Raw genomic sequence first — 18,519 nt, forward strand, 5'->3', positions numbered from 1 at the left:
ACCTGGTGACAGCAGAAACAGATCACCCTGGACAGGGTCCGGTGTAGGGATCTCCAGTACCCTTCTGGTGCTCTAAACAGTCAGGAGACCTCCCTGGTGAGGCATGGACTTCAGAAGGTTCCAGGGGGCCTGAAGTCCCTCAGGGAACCCGGCTCATGCCTGTACTGCAGACCCCCCGCCCATGAGTACTGTCCTCCTAAGACTCACTATGTTTTCCCTAGACCTGCTGGCCTGGAACTTCTGGAATTCTCAATCATCTTGGGAAGGTCCCATGCCAGCCGCACCCATACTCCGGGGGTTTCTGTCTACTTGCTGTTTGCCCGACCCCTCAGCGGCCTGTCACCACACAGGGGGAAAGAGAGGGCATGCCTGAGGCCCGTCCCCGCGCTGCCCTCTGGCAGAATGCTGCTTCAGCTCCCTTCTCGAATTCCATCCCTATATCAGCCCCTTGGCTGTTGCAGACAGGAAACAGGTTCAGAGGGTCTGAGTGACCAGCCTGGCTGGCCCTGTGAGTGGCAGCAGTGTGTCTGACCCAACCCTAGGGTCTCCCTCCCGCTCCCCACCACGCCACCCTGCCTCGGTACCCGCCTGGCCTCTCCCTGCCGGGGCCCATCTTGCCCTCCCCTGACCCGGTACCTGCCTCGGGTCCCCGAGGTGGCACACCACAGGTGAGGCACAGTGTCCCGTTCCAGCTGCCACGACCCGTGCCGGGCCGCTGTGGCTCGATGACAGCGGTTTCCTCGCTGGAGGCTGTCTCCTGCCCCCAGGCTGAGCACAAGCGGCAGTTAGGTGGCCATGTCCCGGGGACAGCCAAACTTGGCCCGGCCTCAGCTCTGGCCTTCACCTGGGCAGGTTTCCCGGCCCCACCTCTCCCCAGCTGGGTCACCTCGCTCGGGGCTCCAGTCCCCTCATCTGTACAAGGTAGAAACAGGTGGCCCAGGGGCAGTGAGGGCAGCCCCACCCCGCTGGAGCTGCTCTAAAGTGCCGGGTGCCGGGGCACATGGGTGCCGGGGCGTGGGCGCGCTCTCAGTTCCCACCTTACTTACAGGGTGAGGGGTCTGGTAAACCACGTGCCTGTCTCCTCTTGGAGCCTCGCCTGCTCCCTCTGGGTGGCAGGTCACCCTGAACGGTTCCCATACTCCCAAGGCACTGCTGGGCATTTTTGGCAGGGCACTGATGGGCAGTGGAGGAGTGCGGTACAGGTGGAAAAGGCTGGACGTGCTCTCTACCAGGGGGAACCCGGTGTCCCAAACCCAGTGTGGGCATCGGGGGGCCAGAAGCGGAGCCTGAATCCTGACTGTGCCCCAGAAACCCTGCACCGTTCACCTGCGAGTGGGCTCAGTACTCAACAGCCCGTGGCCCGGATGAGACACTGGGGGCCCAGAGGAGACCAACTGTCCAGCCTGGCCCCGGGCCCAAGTCCAGCACTGCAAGGCGTTCATTCCTGGCGGTGGGGATGACCCTCTCCGGGCTCCTTCTGAAGAGGGTGAAGACAGAAATCAGAGCCTGGCCGAGAAGAGCTCTGGGGGACTCCTCCTCCTTCACACCCAGCCTAGCCCTTGCCTCCCCTGGGGAGCTGCCCTCAAGCCCAGCAAACTCAGAAGCCCGCCATCAGCCTGCAGAGAAACGTCCCGTCGGCCGGCCGTGCGGGCTGAGAGGGCCTGAGTCCCGCTCTCGGTGCCTGACAGTGAACGTCAGCTGAGAGGATGCCAGTGTGGGAGGACCGCCCTGTCATCTCCGCGGTGCGGGCCGGCTGGGTGGGGCAGGGGTGGGTCCTGGGCGCCAGGAGGGGGAAGGAATGAGAAAAAGAGAAGCACAGGGTCCAGCCAGGGTGAGGCCAAGGAAGCAGGGGGCAGGGGAGGGGGCACGAGCCTGTAACGACTCATTGGGCAGATCATTAACACGCACGGAGCAGCCAATTAGAGGAAAGTCAAAAACCCAGCTTCTTCTAATCCATGAACAGAACATGGTGCCAGTCTTTCCACAAAGTTCACTGACCCAGACCCCACGCAGGCTCATTGCTCACACCCCTGTGGGGCCTGCTGAGGCTCCTGCACTTCTGCCTTGCGGCTCCCTGCCCAGCTCCTGGCCTCTCAGCCTCCGAGACCCAAATAACCCACCCACTGGGGGAGAGCAGACAAGCCCGGGAGGCAGGGGCGGTGAGCGGCTCTGCCCGCCTCCTCCCCTGCCACGTCTGTGGATTGGCCATCACCATGAGAAATTGGCCATCACCATGAGAGGCCCGGAGGCTGGGGCTGGCCTCCCCGAGAAAGGAAACTCCCTCGAAGGCCCGGAGATGCTGCTCAAGAGTCCCCAGCCCCACCTCTCAGGGCACCACAATGGGCAGCAACTCCCTGGAATCTGGACTCAAATCCTGCCTGTGCCCCCGCCCCATGTGATCTTGGGCAGGTGGCTTAATATCCCTAGGCCTGCGAGTCCCCATCTGCACTGTGGGACCATCCCAGCCCCTCACCCCATGACGAATGACTTAACAGGGTCACATCCAAAGAGCCTCAGCACCGACCAGTCCTCTGAGCTCCTCCTGAGCTGAAAAGTTCACCCTGTGCCCCCCAACCATGGCCTCACCATGTGCCTGGTGTCATGGGCAAGGCCCGCTGGAGTGTCCTTCCAAAATGCACCCGGAACCCAGCCCCACTCCTCCTCCTCACTGGCCTCCCTCCTGCCCCCTTTTTTCTCTGTCTTGAAATTATTTTTGAACAACGGGCCCTATATTTTCTTTTCATTATTTTCTTTTATTTTTTTTAATGTTTATTTTTGAGAGAGAGAGAGAGACCGAGCGTGAGCAGGGGAGGGGCAGAGAGAGGGAAACGCGGAATCCGAAGCAGGCTCCAGGCTCTGAGCTCTCAGCACAGAGCCCGACGCGGGGCTCGAACTCACAGACTTGGAGATAGTGACCTGAGCCAAAGTGGTCAACCAAGTGAGCCACCCAAGTGCCCCTATTTTATTGTATTTGAGACAGAGAGAGAGAGAGAGAAAGAGAGCACACAAGAGTGGCGGGGGGGGGTGGGGCAGAGGGAGAGAGAGAAGAGAATCTTAAGCAAGCTTCGGGCCAGATGCAGGGCTCAATCCCATAACCCTGGACTCCTGACCTGAGCAGAAATCAAGAGTCGCAGGCTTAACTCACTGAGCCACCCAGGCACCCCTCGGGGCCCCACATTTTCATTTGGCACTGGGCCCCACAAATTCTGTCACTGCAAAGTCCCCACCAGGCCATGTCCCCCCTCCCCGCACCCCACTCAACCTCCTCCCAGAAGACCCTCCCCGCCGACCCCACCCGCACACCGGTCTCGCTCAGAATGAAATCCAAACTCCTCTCTGGGCCCACAGGCCCCGCCAATCTGGTCCCCAAATCTTTGCTGCCCTCGCCTCCCTCATCCACTCGGCTCCAGTCACAGTCCCCACCTTTCCGTCTCAGGGTCCTCCCACTGGCTGCTCCTCGGCCTGGAATGTGGCTGCCTGCTCAGAGGGGCCCTCCTGGCCCTCCAGCTAGAGCGGCTGTCCCCTGCCCAGGTCGTCTGCTCCCCAGCACTCACAGCGGAAGCTAGCCGTCTCCTTGTTTACGTGTTCGTGGCCTGTCTCCCCCACCCACACCCCGGGGCTCAGAATGTCAACAGGAGAGCAGGGTCATCGTAAGCCTGTAAGCCTCGGTCACCGGTCACGGCTGCTCCCCACCCCCTAGGACAAAGCCTGGCCCGGAGCAGACGCTCCATAAACAACTGGTGCGCGACGACGGACCTTGCCTGAGAAGTGATGACAGACTCTGAGTGACAAGTACCATCTAGTGTGGGGCGGCAGGCCCGGCCAGTGCGAGCCCATACCCGGCAGGGTGTTCTCCCCTGATCCCAGGCCCAGAGAACCCCCCCCCCCGCCCCCCGCCCCCCCCACCTGGATCCTCAGTGCCGCTGAGATCAGCACAGGGTGTCGGGCAGTGCCAGCCCCTCCCAACAGGCTCCCCCCTCCCCCAGGGGGACAATGTACAAAGGGCCACTTCAGCACGGAGCTGCGTCTCTACCCCACAGGCCTGAGGTGGGGGAGGGGAGGGGAGGGCGTGCCCCAGCCCTCGGCTGTCCTCATGGAGCCTGCTCTAGCACAGGGCCAGGAGGGTGACAGATTCAAGCTGTAGCGCGGAGAGGCTTTGTTCCAGGAGCTGCGCCTTGAGGAGCGGGGATGAGACACATCAATGCACGGGGTCGGCATGCCCGGGGCAGAGGGCGGTCCCCGTGGACCCAGGCAGCAGGAGTGGAGTGGCGCTCCCCCACGTGGACAGGGCACAGTTGCGAGGTGCAGCCGGGCACTCAAGAGGCTAAAGTGCCCGCAGGGTTAAGGGAGAGAGAGGAGCAGACCCGGCGGGGTCTGGGCCAGGCTGGAGGGCAGAGGCCTGGGCTCAGAGTCGGCTCCCATCCTGCCTGGGACCCTCCGCCGCAAAACCAGGCACAAAGAACTCGCTCAAATAGTGCTTCCCGAAACCTGAGCTGATAACCCGAGATGTGACCATCCACCCAGTCTCCCAGGCCAGGAGCCCGGCAGTCATCCTGAATCTGGCTTCTCGCTGACCTCGCGCTCCCCATCGCCAGGCCCGTCTCTTCCACGCCCCGGTACTTGTCGTCCCGCCCGGCCCCCTGTGCCACTGTCCCACGCTGCCTGTGCCACCATCCACGCTCACCTGGACAACAGCAGCAGCCTTGCCAGGGAAGGGGCTCCTGGCTTGCGCCCCACGAGCCAAGCAAAAGCCACATCCGATGCTTGGAACACCTGCCCCCGGGGATAAAGTCCAAATCCTCTAGGAGGCTCCAAGTTTCTGTGTAATCTTTCACTCCCTGCCCAGGTAGGCTCAGCTGAACTGCACTTCCCCCAGGCTGAGGAAGGACTGAGCCGCCTCACCCCTGGCCTGCCCCCCAGAGCTCCTCACCCGACACTGGGTGGTGCTGCCCAACTCTCCTGGGGCCCCAGCACAGAGCCTGATGCAAAGGAGGTGCTAACCTTGGCCTGTTGAAGGAATAAATGACAGCCCCCCCCCCCCGCCCCCAAATCCACACACCCGCACCTTCAGTCAGTGCTGCTGGGCTCTCAGAACTGGTCTGGGGTTTGGAAAAGTCTAATCCTGCCTGGGCAAGGCACACCCCAACGAGGTGGCTTATGTACATGAACTCCACGGGTCCCCTGCAATGGGAGGGGAGCGGTGGAGAGCGGAGACACGGGGAAGGACTCCAGCCTTCAAAGCGCTCTGAGCAGGATGGCTGATGGTCCGGAGGAGACGCGGCAAGGAAGAAGGGGAAACAGGAAGTGATCTCGGTTCACCCCTGGGTGCTCAGTGCCTGGCACCATGCCCGGCTGCTGCTGGCTCAAAGGATGGGCTGGAACCCTGGCTCTGCCCCCCGCCCCCAACTCTGGAATCCTACTCTCTCGGAGGCAGAAAAGCGGGTGCTGGTAACGCCGCCTCACAGGGATCTGGGGAAGTGACGAGGCTGCTCCTGGCCCAGAACCTACAGCTCCAGCTCTCTGGGAGCCCGAGCAAGGTCATCCACCTCCTTCAGGAGAGGTGGCCTGGAGCAGATGCACCTGGGGAGCCTCCGTGGAGCTGGAACAATGAGCCCTTTCTCTTTTTCCTTCCCAATCCACCTCTGCCCACCCCTGCCTTCAAGGGGCCGCAGCACGCTCGGCTCAGGACCCGACCGTCTCCACCGGGGGACGCTCAAGAAGCCCTCACCAAATGGCACAGGGCACCATGCAGGGCTTTAGGCACTGGGCCCCTGCTCCTGAATTCATATGGAGCCGCCAGTCTGTTCTTGCTCCTCTGATTAGTCAGTCTTTTCCCCCTGCTAGATCCCGAGAGCATTCTGGAAAAGGGCCGCAAGTGCCCAAACGTCCCACTGAGGGTGAGAAAGAAGAAAAAGGAACAGCAGTGACCAGACCATCACCACAAGGGGTCAGAGTCATTCAGGAGTCAGGTGGCCAGGGTCCAGGCCTTAGCCATGCCACTAGCTTCCCGGGAGAGCCTGAGCACCAGGTGAAGTGCTCCATCTTGTTTGACCGTCACGTGGCCATTTCACAGATGGGGAAACTGAGGTTTGGAGAGGGGACAGGACGCGCCCGAGGTCAGGCAGCAGCGAGCTGTGGGGAGGGCCTGGCTCAGCAGAGACCACGTGCGTGCCACTGCAGCTCACCAATGCTCAAGGCCTCCCCGTTCCTGCCAGACCTCAGTTTCCCCCACTGACCACCGGGGGCACAGACTGGATCTTCCAGCTTCCGGCTGACTTGAGTGTTTCAGGTTCTGGAAGGCCCACATTCTAGGTCTGCTGCTCCATTTTCCTCCTCTAAGTTCCATGATCCCGCTTCTCTGGTCTGGATCACGGGGTTCTACTTTCCAGGTGCTGTGTTCTCGTGCCTGGTCCCCAAGTTCACCTCTCAGAAAGGTCTGCAGCCCAGGCAGGTTCTCCGGCCCACATGCTTCATTTTCATTCCCTGTATTCTCTCCCAGCCCCCAGCAGTCGGGGCCCACAGGTCACCACCCAGAGCTCCAGTTCCGTCGGCCCTCGGGGATGCTTTAGGGCATTAAAATGGGGGGGGGGAGGGCCGTCCCAGGCCCTGGGTCGCTGGGCTGAAGGGGATGCTGGAGATCATCCTCACAGCTGGGCAGGAACACCCTTCCCCACTCTTCCCCGTGTCTCCAGGACCACGTTTCTGACCACCCCCAGCCCTGCCAGCCTCTGCCCCCACCAGTCCGCACTGCGACAGCCCCCGAGACGGCACTTCCCGAGGACAGAGACCTTGGGTCATTTTTCTTTGGGGTCAGAGCCTGGTACTTCCTTAGTGGGTGTCTGTTAAACACTTGCAGAATGAATTAACCAGGTGTGCCCGGGGTCCCGGCAGGATTACACATTGTCACAGCCTCAAAGACCAGAGTTCACATATGACGGAGATGCTCACGCTGTGTGTGCGTGCAGGTGATGTGCACAAAACATGTGCTCAAACACACAGACACGTCACACCCTAAAATCAGCAGATCTGTGCCCCTGGCACCTAGCCTGGGCCCTAGCACTTGCTGAATAACAGCTGACCGAATGAATGGGTGCTCTGTACTAGGTACATGGGGGAGACGGAGATCGCATCCTCACCCAGGATCAAGGCTCAGCTGTGATTCCAAAGACCATTTCCACCAGGTCGAACTTGACTACATCGTAGGAGGACCCCCTGGAAGGGCACTTCGGGGCCGGCGTCGGTAAGGAAGGCAGTCAACGGTGCTACGCACCCACCTGGCCACCCGGATGGAGGTGAAGCAAACAGCCTAGGGTCACCTCTGGCTGGGAGGGGCAGAGGGCAGCCTGGGGTGGGGTGGGGTGGCTGTCCAGGTGGAGGTGGGAAGGCGAGGGCCCCGAGGCCTAACCCACACGACAGGAAGGACATCAGAGGCTTGAACGGAATTCTGGGTGTGCTGCATCCCAGTAGGCCCCAGGTCTGGACTCTTCGCTGACCCAATTTCCAAGAAAGAGAGACACACAGGCTGAGCTGCCTGCTACAGGCGCACCTGTTCTGGAGGATGTGCCTGGGGCCAGGGTCCCTCTGGAAGCCACTCACACATGGTGACCCCAGAGTCTCATGAATGGGAATGGGGAGCTGGCTGTTCTCGGGCACCTTTTCTTGGACTTCTCTCCTTTCCATGGTAACTTCATTTTTCTGGTTATAAAGGTCTCACCTACAACCTAGGAAATGTGAAAATCCCAGCGAAAGAAGGGTAATATCACCCACCATCCCCGGGGCTAACATTTTGGCCTAAGTTCTCACCGGCTTTTTTTCCTGTGCATCTTTTTGCAGGAATGAGCTATCGATGTGGATTTCCTGCCAGCTTTTGGACAGCAAGCATTTTCTCTAAGGAGCTTTGTCCTCCGCATGGGAAGACCGAGTGCAGACCTGAGCCCTGGGGACTTTGCTCTCCTGGGCTTCTTCCCATCCCCCCCAGACCTGGCCTTGATCCTGCAGAGAAATGCTCCAGCTGGGGACCGGAGTGGGGGAGGGGTACGGCCACATAGCCCTGGGCCCTCCTCCTACAAGCCACAAAGGGACTACCAACCACTCTCCAGGGTGCTCTAGGTCAATCCCAAGCACCTCGGGCCTCAACGTTCCCTCTGTGAAATGGGCATGTTTGGCTAGCTATCTGGCCTCAAGGCTCCCCAGCCTGGTCTCCTCTCTGGGCTGCGGGGACAGTCGCCTGAACTGGGCTGCACCTTAGAGCTGCTTTCCCTGTCCACTCCGCTGGCATCTCCGACCAGGCCCTGGATTATGACCAGGCCCTCAAGGTTCTCAGCATCCTGTGGAGCAGCCAGATGGAAATCCTGGCAGGGCGGATCAGCCTGGCCCTTGGGGTGGGAGTCAGGCAGGGCTTCCTGGAGGGGTCTTAAAGGATGAGCCAGCACCTGCCAGGAGAGGAGGGGAAGGCCACTGCAGACAGAGGGATAGCATCTGCAAAGGCCCTGGGGGTGTGCGGGGGAAGCCAGCACCTGGATTTCTAGTCTGGGTGGGGTGCTGGTGCGTTTCGCCCTCCCCACATGCCAGTACCTGGAGGCAGACCACAGAGTCTGTTACATCCCCCCCTGGTGGCTGCAGGGCCACTGCCCGTACTCAGGTATGGCCCCGAACATCTGTGACAGCAGTAACACGCCAGGCCCCGCAGCAGTCCTGGACACCGCTGAGAGGCGGTTTGCCTGGGGGCCCTTTGGGGACAGGCTCTGTGGTTTCATGGCTGTGACAGAGGTCATCCCGCACAGACAGAATCCCCCTGCCCCACTCCCTGGACCTCTCGGCCGTGGTGGAGGAGCCTCACACCCTCTGCTCTAATCCTAATGGCAGGTATGACCTTGGACCCGTCACCCACACCCTGTGGGCCTTGGCTCAAAGACTGAAGACTGATCTGGGCTGTTCCAAGGTCCAGGTGGGACCAGAGCTGGCTCTGCCTGAACTGACCACAGGGGTTCCCAAACACCTACTATGTGCCAGAGCCCCCAACACCGCCTGTTTGTTTCTCTCTCCCGCCAGCCCGGAGGCGGGATCTCTTCCCACCACTGCCCCTTACAGACACAGAAGGCCCCTGGATGCAGGTTTTCTGACCCCGGGATGCGGGCATAGGTGAAAACGTAGAGCCAAACGTCCAAGCCACAGCTAGAACCAACTCAGATGATGTGTTACCGCTTCATAAACTGTAGATTGCAGACTCATTTATTTTTTTTCGCACAACGGGCAAGGCTCCGTTTTGCAGGACCCCCTCCCAGCTGTGTGACCCCACCAAGTCACCTGTCTAGGGCTCAGTTTCCACTGAACGAAATAAGGATTACATCAGCACCCCCCTCCCAGGGCTCCTGAGATACTGAAATGAAATCGAGCAAGAAAGCACCAGCCCCTCACTCCCATCCGAGCCATAAATGAGTTCGGACCATTAATAGTCACGGTCCTCAGAGATGGCCAGGAAGGCGCCTTCTCAATCTTTCACCTAAACCCGCCAATCTGCACTGCTTCCGGAAGTGGCCCTCACCCCGTCACACGACAGATCACCATTCAACAAGCAGTTAAGAAACAGTCATCAAATGCCTTTTCCATGTTAGGCAAGGTGCCAGCCCCAGAGAGTGCCTGTGCACCCAGCCTGGAAGCCTCACCTGTCATCGGCAGCCCTCCCTTGTTCCCCCTTCCCCGGCCACCATCACTCACCCACCACGATTCGCCCAGGCTGTGTGCCAGGCCCGGGCTAGCAAGAGTGGGGCCACGAGCGACTGGTCCAGAGTATTACACAAGCTCTGTGGGGTCTGTGGCCGGCTGGGACCTGTTTCCAGAAGGAAACAGCAGCAGCAGGTGCCTGAATAAAGGCAAAATGGGGCGTGGGGGGTCAGTGTGGTGTGTGTGCAGAGCTGGGTTAGGGTAGCAGGGGGCAGAGGCTGGGAACACAAGCGGGGGCAGGGTCATAGGGATCTGGGTTAAGGGCAAGGGAGTCTCTTAAAGCAGCCTGGACTCCACTGGGCCGGGCAGTGGTTCTGGGAGTCCGCAGGCCTCTCTATCCCCAGGACAACATTTTAAAAATTGGGTTTCCAGCCCCCTCTCCCGCAGTGGGATTCTGACTCAGCGGGGTGTGGCGGGGCCTGGGAAATCTGTATTTTCCCCAAGCCGCCCAGGTGAGGCTACACGGGGCTTCCAGAGACAGTGCCCCAGGACTATGGGAAAGAAGGAAGCGGCAATCAGGGCCACAAGGAGGGTGGCCTGGAGGCCAGGACACCAGTGACGTGGCTGTCTCGGGCGTCCAGGCTTCAGAGACCGTTCCCTTCTGAGTGACTGAGGGGCCTATCCGAGGGGCCCCATCGGGCTCTGGGGGTCCTACAGGCTGGATACAATCCCAGCCCTGCCACTTCCTGGCCCTGAGCCCCAGGCACCCTCAAACTGCCAAATGGGGTTAATAATAGTACCTACTTCGAGGGAAGTTAGCAGGCGTCGCTGGGATAATGCAGACAAAGTGCCTGGCCCAGCGCCCGGCACATAGTAAGTGCTCGATAAATAGCAGCAAATTATTATGACTCAGAGGTCGAGGTGGGGTAGAACAGCCTGGGAAGTCATCCATTATGGGTCTCTGTCAACCAGAATCCTGGAGACTGCCTCTGGCCACCCTCCCTCGCTCAGACCCCCATCTGGGCTGCTGCTTCTGGGAAGTTCCCAGCCTGCTAGGAGAGGGCAACTGGAGGGCAGACCCTGAGGAGGCCCCAGTGTCAGCGCAGACTCTGGCCTCCTGCCTTGGCCCTCACCCTGCCCCTCCCAGGGGATTCCTACTTCGGTGGGAACCAAAGTCTAGAGCCAAACAGGCTCTAAATTCATAAAGCCACGGAGTAATTAGGTGTGTGAATGATTCTTATTTCCAACTTTATTTTTCTAGATAAAATGAGAATAAGTGGGCCAACAGGGGAATTTCCACTTGGGGCGGTGCGAGAAAAAGTATTTTGGGACCCCGTTAACTGCCTGGGTTACAGGCAGGGCTGTGGGCCCATGTCAGCCCCAATCTAGACCACAGGAGGCTGGTCCACTACCTTCTACCATGCCTGCTTTCGGCCCCGCCCAAAGCCTCACTTCCCCTTCCCTTCTGGCAGGTGTGGCCAAGCAGGGTCCCTGTGACCAGCCCTCCATGGTGTGAGGCTGCCCTCTGGGGGGTCAGTCTCCTCCCACAGGGATGGAAAGGGAGGAGGAATGGGTAAAAGAACAGGGATGCTCCCTGGGGCTGAAAGTCATTCACTCACTCACTCACTCACTCACTCATTCATTCATTCGAGCTCCTATAGCATAGGGAACTCACGGCCTAGTGGAACACGCCACAGCAAACACGTTCAAGAAGGAGAAGTGGTTCTCTGCCCAGCCCACAGCAAGGAGCCTCCCTGCACATCGAACGGATGCTCAAGCCGAGAGGCCAAGGACGGGTCGTCGTTAACAAGACAGAGCCTCCATTTCCCCATCTGCGAAAGGGATTATCACGGTACCTCTATCACGGGTTGCTGTGCAGATGCAATGTTAGCTACTAATATTTTTACGGGCAGGCAGGGTGCACACGAGAGGGGCTGTGAGGCCAGAGGAAGAGCAGAAGGGGAGAAGGGTCTGTGGGATTTGGGGTGGAGGAGGCTTTTGAAGGGTGACAGAGTTTCAGGGGGCATAGGAAGAGGTGGGTGGAACATTCAGGCAGAGGGAACAGCACAAGCAAGGGAATAGAATCTGACGTTTGAGACCCGTCTGGACCATTTCTCAGAGCTCTTGTCAGGTTAATGCTTGGGATCCAGCTAGGTCATTCTGTGCAGACAGCCCAAACCAGGCCAAGGTCAAGAGGATCCAGAGCAGAAGTGACGCACGGTCAGAGGTGCAGAGGTTCCCAGGAAGGGAGGACACCAGCCCTCCTTCCCCTCTGCCCGCCATCTCACCACGGGTTACTTATTCAGAGTGGTCTCTTGTCCTGGCCTCAGCCTGTCTGATGCCTCCCTCTCTCAGCTACAGTACGGCCTGGCAGCTCCCCAAGTCTCTGGAGCCTTCTCTCCTTATCCACCCATCATTTATTAAGCACCTACTGAATGCCTGGGTGCTGAAGCTGGCATGGACCAGCTCCCACTGCGAGATGGTGACGCTGTTGGTAGCCTCAAATGGCCCTTGCCGGAAGATTTACACCACGGAAACCTGCCAACGCTGTTGATCAGGTACCTTTTTCTCCCAGAGGGCCTGCTGCCAGCACACCATCGCCCCCTGCCCGAGCAACGGACACAGAAAGGCAGGCCCCCGCCTACAGGGACTCAGACAAAAGGAAGACGATAGCCTACTGGAGCAGGCTGTGTAGTCTTCCAGGAGGCAGGGGTGACCTGGGAGACCCATTCTGGAAGAGGGGGCGTAAATGCCCACTAGAAACCGAACCAAGCTGTTCAAATAGCACTGGTGTGCCTCGTTCCCATTTTAGAGGCAAGGAAACAGAGGCACAGAGAGGCAGAGTCACCAGTCCACAGTCACGCAGTAAGAAGTGGCAGAGTTGAGATTTGAACGTGGGACACTGGGTCCGGAATCTTTGCTTTTAACTTCTGCCCTTGACTGTCCCACGCTGCAATTAGTGCAACTCTCCTCCCCGTCCCCCCGCCACCCCTAAGCAGCCAGCACAGGTCTACGCAAGACCATGGGTGCCCGACTGGTTTTGCTGCCCAACTAGATTCCATTCTCCTGGGGGTAAGGTCTGTGTCCTCTCCACCCGGCTGCCCATGACAGTGCCCCTCACAGGAGAATATTGTGTTTGTTGGTCTCAGTGTCTGAAGAACCTTCTAGAAGGGAGCCCTGGTCCCCCATGTGCCGGGCTAGAGCTGACTAGGAGGAAGGGGTGCATCGTGCAGCATGGAGAACAAAGAGGCTTTGGCCTTGGGGAACACGGCAGGGTCCGTTGAATGCCATGGCTAAGGTGTCCGTAGGGGCACAAGGAGGACCACCCCGCCCCAGCCACTGCCCACTGCTTCTCTCTTCTTCCAGAATAGCGTAAGCACGCGGACTGGCAGTTCCCCCAGCCCCTGGCTTCCCCGGGTCACATCCAGCCCTCACAGGATCCTCATCGTCACCGGGTAAAGTGAGCCTGGCCCACCAGCTGACATCAACACCCCCCCGTTTTCCAGGTAAACATACTAGCAGCGGCCAAGGATCTCCCGAGGCCTTCTCAGGTGCTGGGCTCCCTGCGCTCATCACCTCACGCAGACCTCCCCACAACCCTGTGGAGGAGTCTCCCCATTTGACAGATGCGAACACTGAGACTCGGAACGCGGACTTGGCTTGGGGCGGTCCAGCCACCAGCAGATGTGGGCCAGGCAGCCCTGACCACAGCAGAGGCCCTGGGCAGACTCCGGAGGGGCTGCTGAGCCAGATGGCAGCACTCCCGGCCCCATCAGCGCCTCGCTGTCCTCGGGAGCTCGCTTGTGCCAGCTCCCTGGGATGGCCCGACACCTCACCTCCACCTGGCCCTCCTTCGCTTCGTTCACGTGGGTCACTCCCGTGCCTGACCAGCCTCCACTTCCACAACTCTCCACCCCGACCAGGCGCTCACACCTCAGAGCCTCTGCTCACGCCATTCCCTCTACCTAGAGTGCCCTTCCCTTCAGTACTGAGCAAGCGAACTGTTCCAGCAAGTTCTCTCTCCTCCCTGGGCTGGCAGAACCTCTTCCAAACTTTCCAAAGACCCTGTGCCTAACTCCTCAGCACCCGGAGGCCTGGATCTTCAGGACCTGCCCAGGGAGCTGACCCGCCAGTATCCACAGCTCCCCATCAAGGCAGGTCTGGACTGGCGTCCCAGGAGTGGCAAGGAGTGTTAGGGGGATGGGGGCAGGGCCAATGCTGGGGGGCCATGGAGGGGTCTCTCTGGGGTAGTATTCCTGCCCACACGCCTTCTCGGGAGTCCAGAGCCAGGACAGTCACCTGACCTCCCGCTACCAGGCTGGCTGAGACCCACCCCTGTTTCTTGTGGCACCCCAGCTCAGGCTCCACCGTTCCCACTTACGCCCAAGCTCCCCTCCCCACCCCCGCTTCCAGAACTCACTATTTGCAGATATTTATAGCGCCCTCCCCCAGCCAGGTTCCCTCCCCCGCCCCGGGCAGTGCAGTGAAAAGAGCGGGAGCCTCGCCACCCCCCCACCCCCGCCCCAACCCCGCCGAAAGGACTAGGGGTGCTCTCCCCACGCCCCTCCGCCTGGTCCCCACAAGCAGCCACAGTCCCAGCCTCCGCACCCGCCCTGCTCCGGGACCGCGCCTGGGCCTCCGCCGCCGCAGCCCGGGGTCGGGGTGGGAGGGAGGGGGGGTGGGGAAGGCGGGCGCTGAGGCCTCCCACCCCCAGCCCCGCGCCGCGCCGGAGGCTTCGGGGGGGGGGGGGGGGGCACAGCGCACAAAGCGCCGCTCGAGCCCCGCGCCTCGGGGACGCCCCCCGCCCAGGCCGAGGGAGGGGATCGAAGGGATGAGGCTTTGCCCTCCGGGGCCGGGGAAAGCTCCGCTGAGCAGCCGGGTTGGGGGAGGGGGCGTCGGGGCCGAGTAGCCTCCCCGGCATCCCGCCCCCCCAACCCCGTCTCGACGCCCCCAACCCCCGGGCCCGGCGCTCCCGCCCCCGCCCCTAGGGTCACGCTCAGGGAGGGAGGGGGCTGTGGGAGCCGTGACGGGGTGGGGGGCGCCGCGAGCGCGGAGGAGGCGGCGCGGAGATGGAGGCGGAGGGCCCGGAGTGCGGGGATGGAGGGGCTGCGGCGCGGGCCCCCCGGGACGCCAGGGTCAACTCACCCATCGCCCGCCGGGTCTCAGCAGCGGCGGCAGCAGCGGCGGCGGCGGCTCCGCGGCCCCCGGGGCCCCCGGCGGGGAGATGCTGGCGTCCGCCGCAGCCTCTCGCCCCATCCCGGGCTCCGGCGGCGGCTGCGGCGGGCGCCCGGCATCGCGGGCGGCGCGGCCCCGGCCCGGCCCCGATCCCCGCCCCCACCTCCACCCCGTCCCGCGGGCCAGGCGCGGCCGCCTGGCTGCACCCCGGGGCCGCGGCGGGGGGCCGGCGAGCGGACGGGCGCGGGGGAGGGGCCCCCCCGGGAGGCGCGCGTGGGGGGGGGAGGGGTGCGGAGGCGAGGCCCGAGCGCGGCGCGCAGAGGTGCCCGCTCCCGCCGGGCTCGGCGGCTCCGGCCCCCGCCCCACCCCCACCGGAGCCCCCTCCCCTCCGCTCGCCGCGCCGAGCTGGGCCGGGGGGCGCCTCGGGCCGCAGTCTCCGGCCGCCGCCGCTCCGCGCCTCCCGCGTGTGCGATCGAATGTGTGTGTGTGTGTGTGCGCGCCCCTGCCTGTGACCGTGCGTGCGCCGGCCCACGGCCCGGTGCGTCCTGGGCGGCTGTGTGTGCGATGGGGGGCGGGGCGGGTCAGTGTGTGTGTGTGTGTGTGTGTGTGTGTGTGTGTGTGTGTGTCTGGCGTGCGCAAGGGTCCGCGTGTCCGGTTCTGGTGTGTGCGTGGATGTGTGCGCCCGTGTTCTGCTGTGTGCATGGGACTGTGTGACCTACAGCTCCCGGGAGTGCATGGGCGTGTACATCTGTGTTATGGTGTGCCCGGATCCGGCGGCCCTTCCTGCGTGTACCTGAGCCGTGATTGTGTGCACACATCCGTGACCGCGCGGAGAGGCCTCTGGGGCCTGTGTGCGTGCGTGGCTCTGGGCAGCTGTGCTTATGTGTACACCCATCTATGGTCGTGTGCAGAGGCCTGGTCTTCTGTTGTGGTGCGTGCACGGTGCTAGGCCTTTTACCGAGTCCACACAGGTCTGTGTCTGTGCAGGTGGCCAGAGTATACCGCCGGGGGTCCACGGGCTTTGTCCGCCTGTATCCTTCCGACTCCCTCCATCGCTGTATATGCCCAGAGTCATCGTGGCCCCGTGACTCCTCGCCCTGGAACTCCAGGGAGTAAACCTCCCCCTCCCTCGCTCCCCTCAGCGGGCACTAAAAGTCCCATGGTCCGTCGCCTGCCCACCTCTTGGGTCGCCTCTCCTGCCATCTGAACACCATCGGTTCTCCAAGCGCCCACCACTTCACACTCTGGCTCCTCCTGATCTTGCTCCGGCCTCCCAGGCGGCCTCCACGCGCTTCCCGCCCTTCTGGAAGTTCCTTCCGCCCAGGGACGCCGGCCTGAGGCAGTCACTTCCGGCCCCCGTGCGGGGTACCCTGGGTATACAGCGAACAGGCCTCTGAACCGGAGGCGAAGGTGCATGGGGAAGGCAGGGAGACGCCTCAAAGCTAGGTCCCGGCAAATGTCCTCAAGGGTGGTCCCACTGGTCTTTGCTAGGCCTTTGGAGCTGCCTCTGGCTGGGCTTCCTGCTCCGTGAGCCCCCTGCCCACCATCTATCCTTGGCAAGCAGTCGGTATGACTCCTCTCCAGCGTTCATCTGAGCAGGTCGCATTCCCCCTGACCCCTCAATGGTTCCCATGTGCCCTCAGCTTAAGCTCAGTGCCCGGGCAGGGCAGAAGGAGGCCCTGGTGACCTGGTTCTGTCCCTTCGCCGGCCTCATCCCCACCCCTCCTCTCCCTGGAGATTCCCTCTAAACCAAGAGTAGGCAAACTATTTTCTGTAAGGACCAGCTAGTCAATATTTTAGGCTTTTCTGCCGGCAGAGCTTCTGTCTCAACTACTCAACTCAGCCACTGTAATAGAAAATCAACCCTAGACCGTAGCTGAAGGAATGAGCATGGTGGTGTCCCAATAAAACTTTATTTTAACGATGTGAATTTCATGTAATTTCCCTGTGTTCTGAATTACTCTTCTTTTGGTTTTCTTCCCCCCCCCCCCCCCCCCCCCCCCCCGCCCACCTCTCCATGCCTCTCCCCGTGCCTCTGCCTGGGGAATCTTGTCATCTGGAAAGGACCATCTCAAAGACGCCTTCCTTGCCCTTGACTTCCCCGGGAGAATCTGCTCTTCCTCCTGCAGCAACTTGGGCATCCCTCCTGGCCCACGAGAGAAGCACAGTTTCAGGTCTGGCTTGCTCTGGGCGTCTCAGAAACCTCGACGCTGGCCCGTGAGTACCAAGCTGGGAAAAAAAACCACCGTAGCCCTCAAGTTTCACAGCTGCCATCCAAGGACGCCCAGGGTAACGAGACTGGGAGGCCCTGGAGCCTGGAATCACACCCAGGTTGGCCAGGGTACGCACAGCGAGCCGTCGGTAGCATTCATTTCTCGCCTAGTATGTGTTCTTTCTCCCCGTGACGAGCAGGGGCTCCCCCCAGCCCTATCAGCAGGAAAGATCCTGATCAAGGCCTGAGCCACAAATATGCCTTTTTGTCCCTTGACATTTTGTCATTGATTTGGGTGAATAGGTAATAGCTGTACACAGTGCAAATTTGAAAATTATTGAAAGATGTCCAGTGGAAAGTAAGATTCCAGCCTCGGCCCCGGCCTCTCATTTTCCCTCATGACTTTTTTTTTTTTTTTTTTTGATGCAGTTCATTTGATGTGAAGCCATTTTGTTGTGACCTAAAAACGAATCCATTACATGTATAGCTTGTCTCCCTTTTGGTTTTTTAAAATAAGGTGTGAACCAGATGTTTCCTCCTGTCCTTGAACCTCCAGGCCCTGCCCGTGGTATGGCGTGAGAAGTAAATCTGTGGGGAGGGTCCCACAGCTCAGGTGTAACCGGGTTCAGGAACCAGAGAGGTCTGGCTTGGGTCTGGGTCTTCTCGTACAAGCGGTTTAGCTCTCAGTTTCCTCATCTGTGAAATGGGGATAAGGAAGCCTCCCTTCTAAAGCTGCTTAGAGGGTGAGATGGGTCTCTGTACGCAAGGTGCCCTCCTCAGGGTCCGCCAGCCAGACTGTCTTAGCTGGCACCGCTGGGCCACTGTCTCCAGAGCACCCAGTGTCAGGCTGGGTCCACGGGAGGCACTCAATAAACATTTGCCAGGAAAAAAAAAAAAAAAAAATGAATGAATGAATGCCATCTGTGTGCATATCAGCTGTGCTTAAAAAAAACAGTCGCTGTTCATTTGGACCTGTCCGAAATGGCCACTTTAGGAAAGCTATGTCCCCCAGGCCCTGCTTCAGTGGGCTATACCCTGTATCCTTCACGAGGGCACCCCCATCCACACGTGGGTGCCCTCAAGCCCGTGCAGGGGTAGGTGACCCCCCCCCCCCCCAGAACACTTGTGTAGAGCAAGTGTGGGATTGCCCTGCGCAGCCTGGAGCTGGCCAGGTCAACTCTGGGGGCCCGCTCCCTGGGTTTCATCCTCCCCCCAGCTCCGTCTTTGTTCTCCTGACCTTTCTAGATTCCAAGCTTCTTGTGAGGCCGCAAGGGAGTCGGCCTTGGCGGGGCCATACCAAAGTCAGCCCCCGTCTGCCCAACGCACTCTGGCAGTCTCACCGTGTTGGGGATTGTGGGCGGCCAGCCTGCCCTCCCAGCCCAACAGAAATGACAACTGACCGGCTCAGCCACACGCAACTGGCCAAAAGGCAAGGCCAGCCAACCAGGCCCCACCTCTTCACCCTCCCT

At 60.9% G+C, this 18,519-nt stretch overlaps 1 protein-coding gene across 4 annotated transcripts in view; it reads right to left on the reverse strand.

Moving 5' to 3' along the window:
• MGAT3 (beta-1,4-mannosyl-glycoprotein 4-beta-N-acetylglucosaminyltransferase) overlaps positions 1 to 18,519 on the reverse strand; it is a 57,286-nt gene that overhangs the window by 17,551 nt on the left and 21,216 nt on the right. Inside the window, exon 1 of one of the 4 annotated variants that reach the window (XM_086712222.1) lies at positions 14,809 to 14,981. The exons of 1 other annotated variant lie outside the window; for it this stretch is intronic. The gene's annotated coding sequence lies outside the window, so the exon portion shown is untranslated. Of the gene's footprint in view, positions 1 to 3,423; positions 3,836 to 4,684; positions 4,958 to 14,808; positions 14,982 to 18,519 lie in introns of those variants that run through there. 2 more of the 4 variants (XM_086712225.1, XM_086712226.1) reach the window with 2 other exon arrangements.

This window comes from Puma concolor, chromosome B4 (genome assembly GCF_028749965.1).
Source record: "Puma concolor isolate L17-30 chromosome B4, mPumCon1.1.hap2, whole genome shotgun sequence".
NCBI lineage: Eukaryota > Metazoa > Chordata > Mammalia > Carnivora > Felidae > Puma > Puma concolor.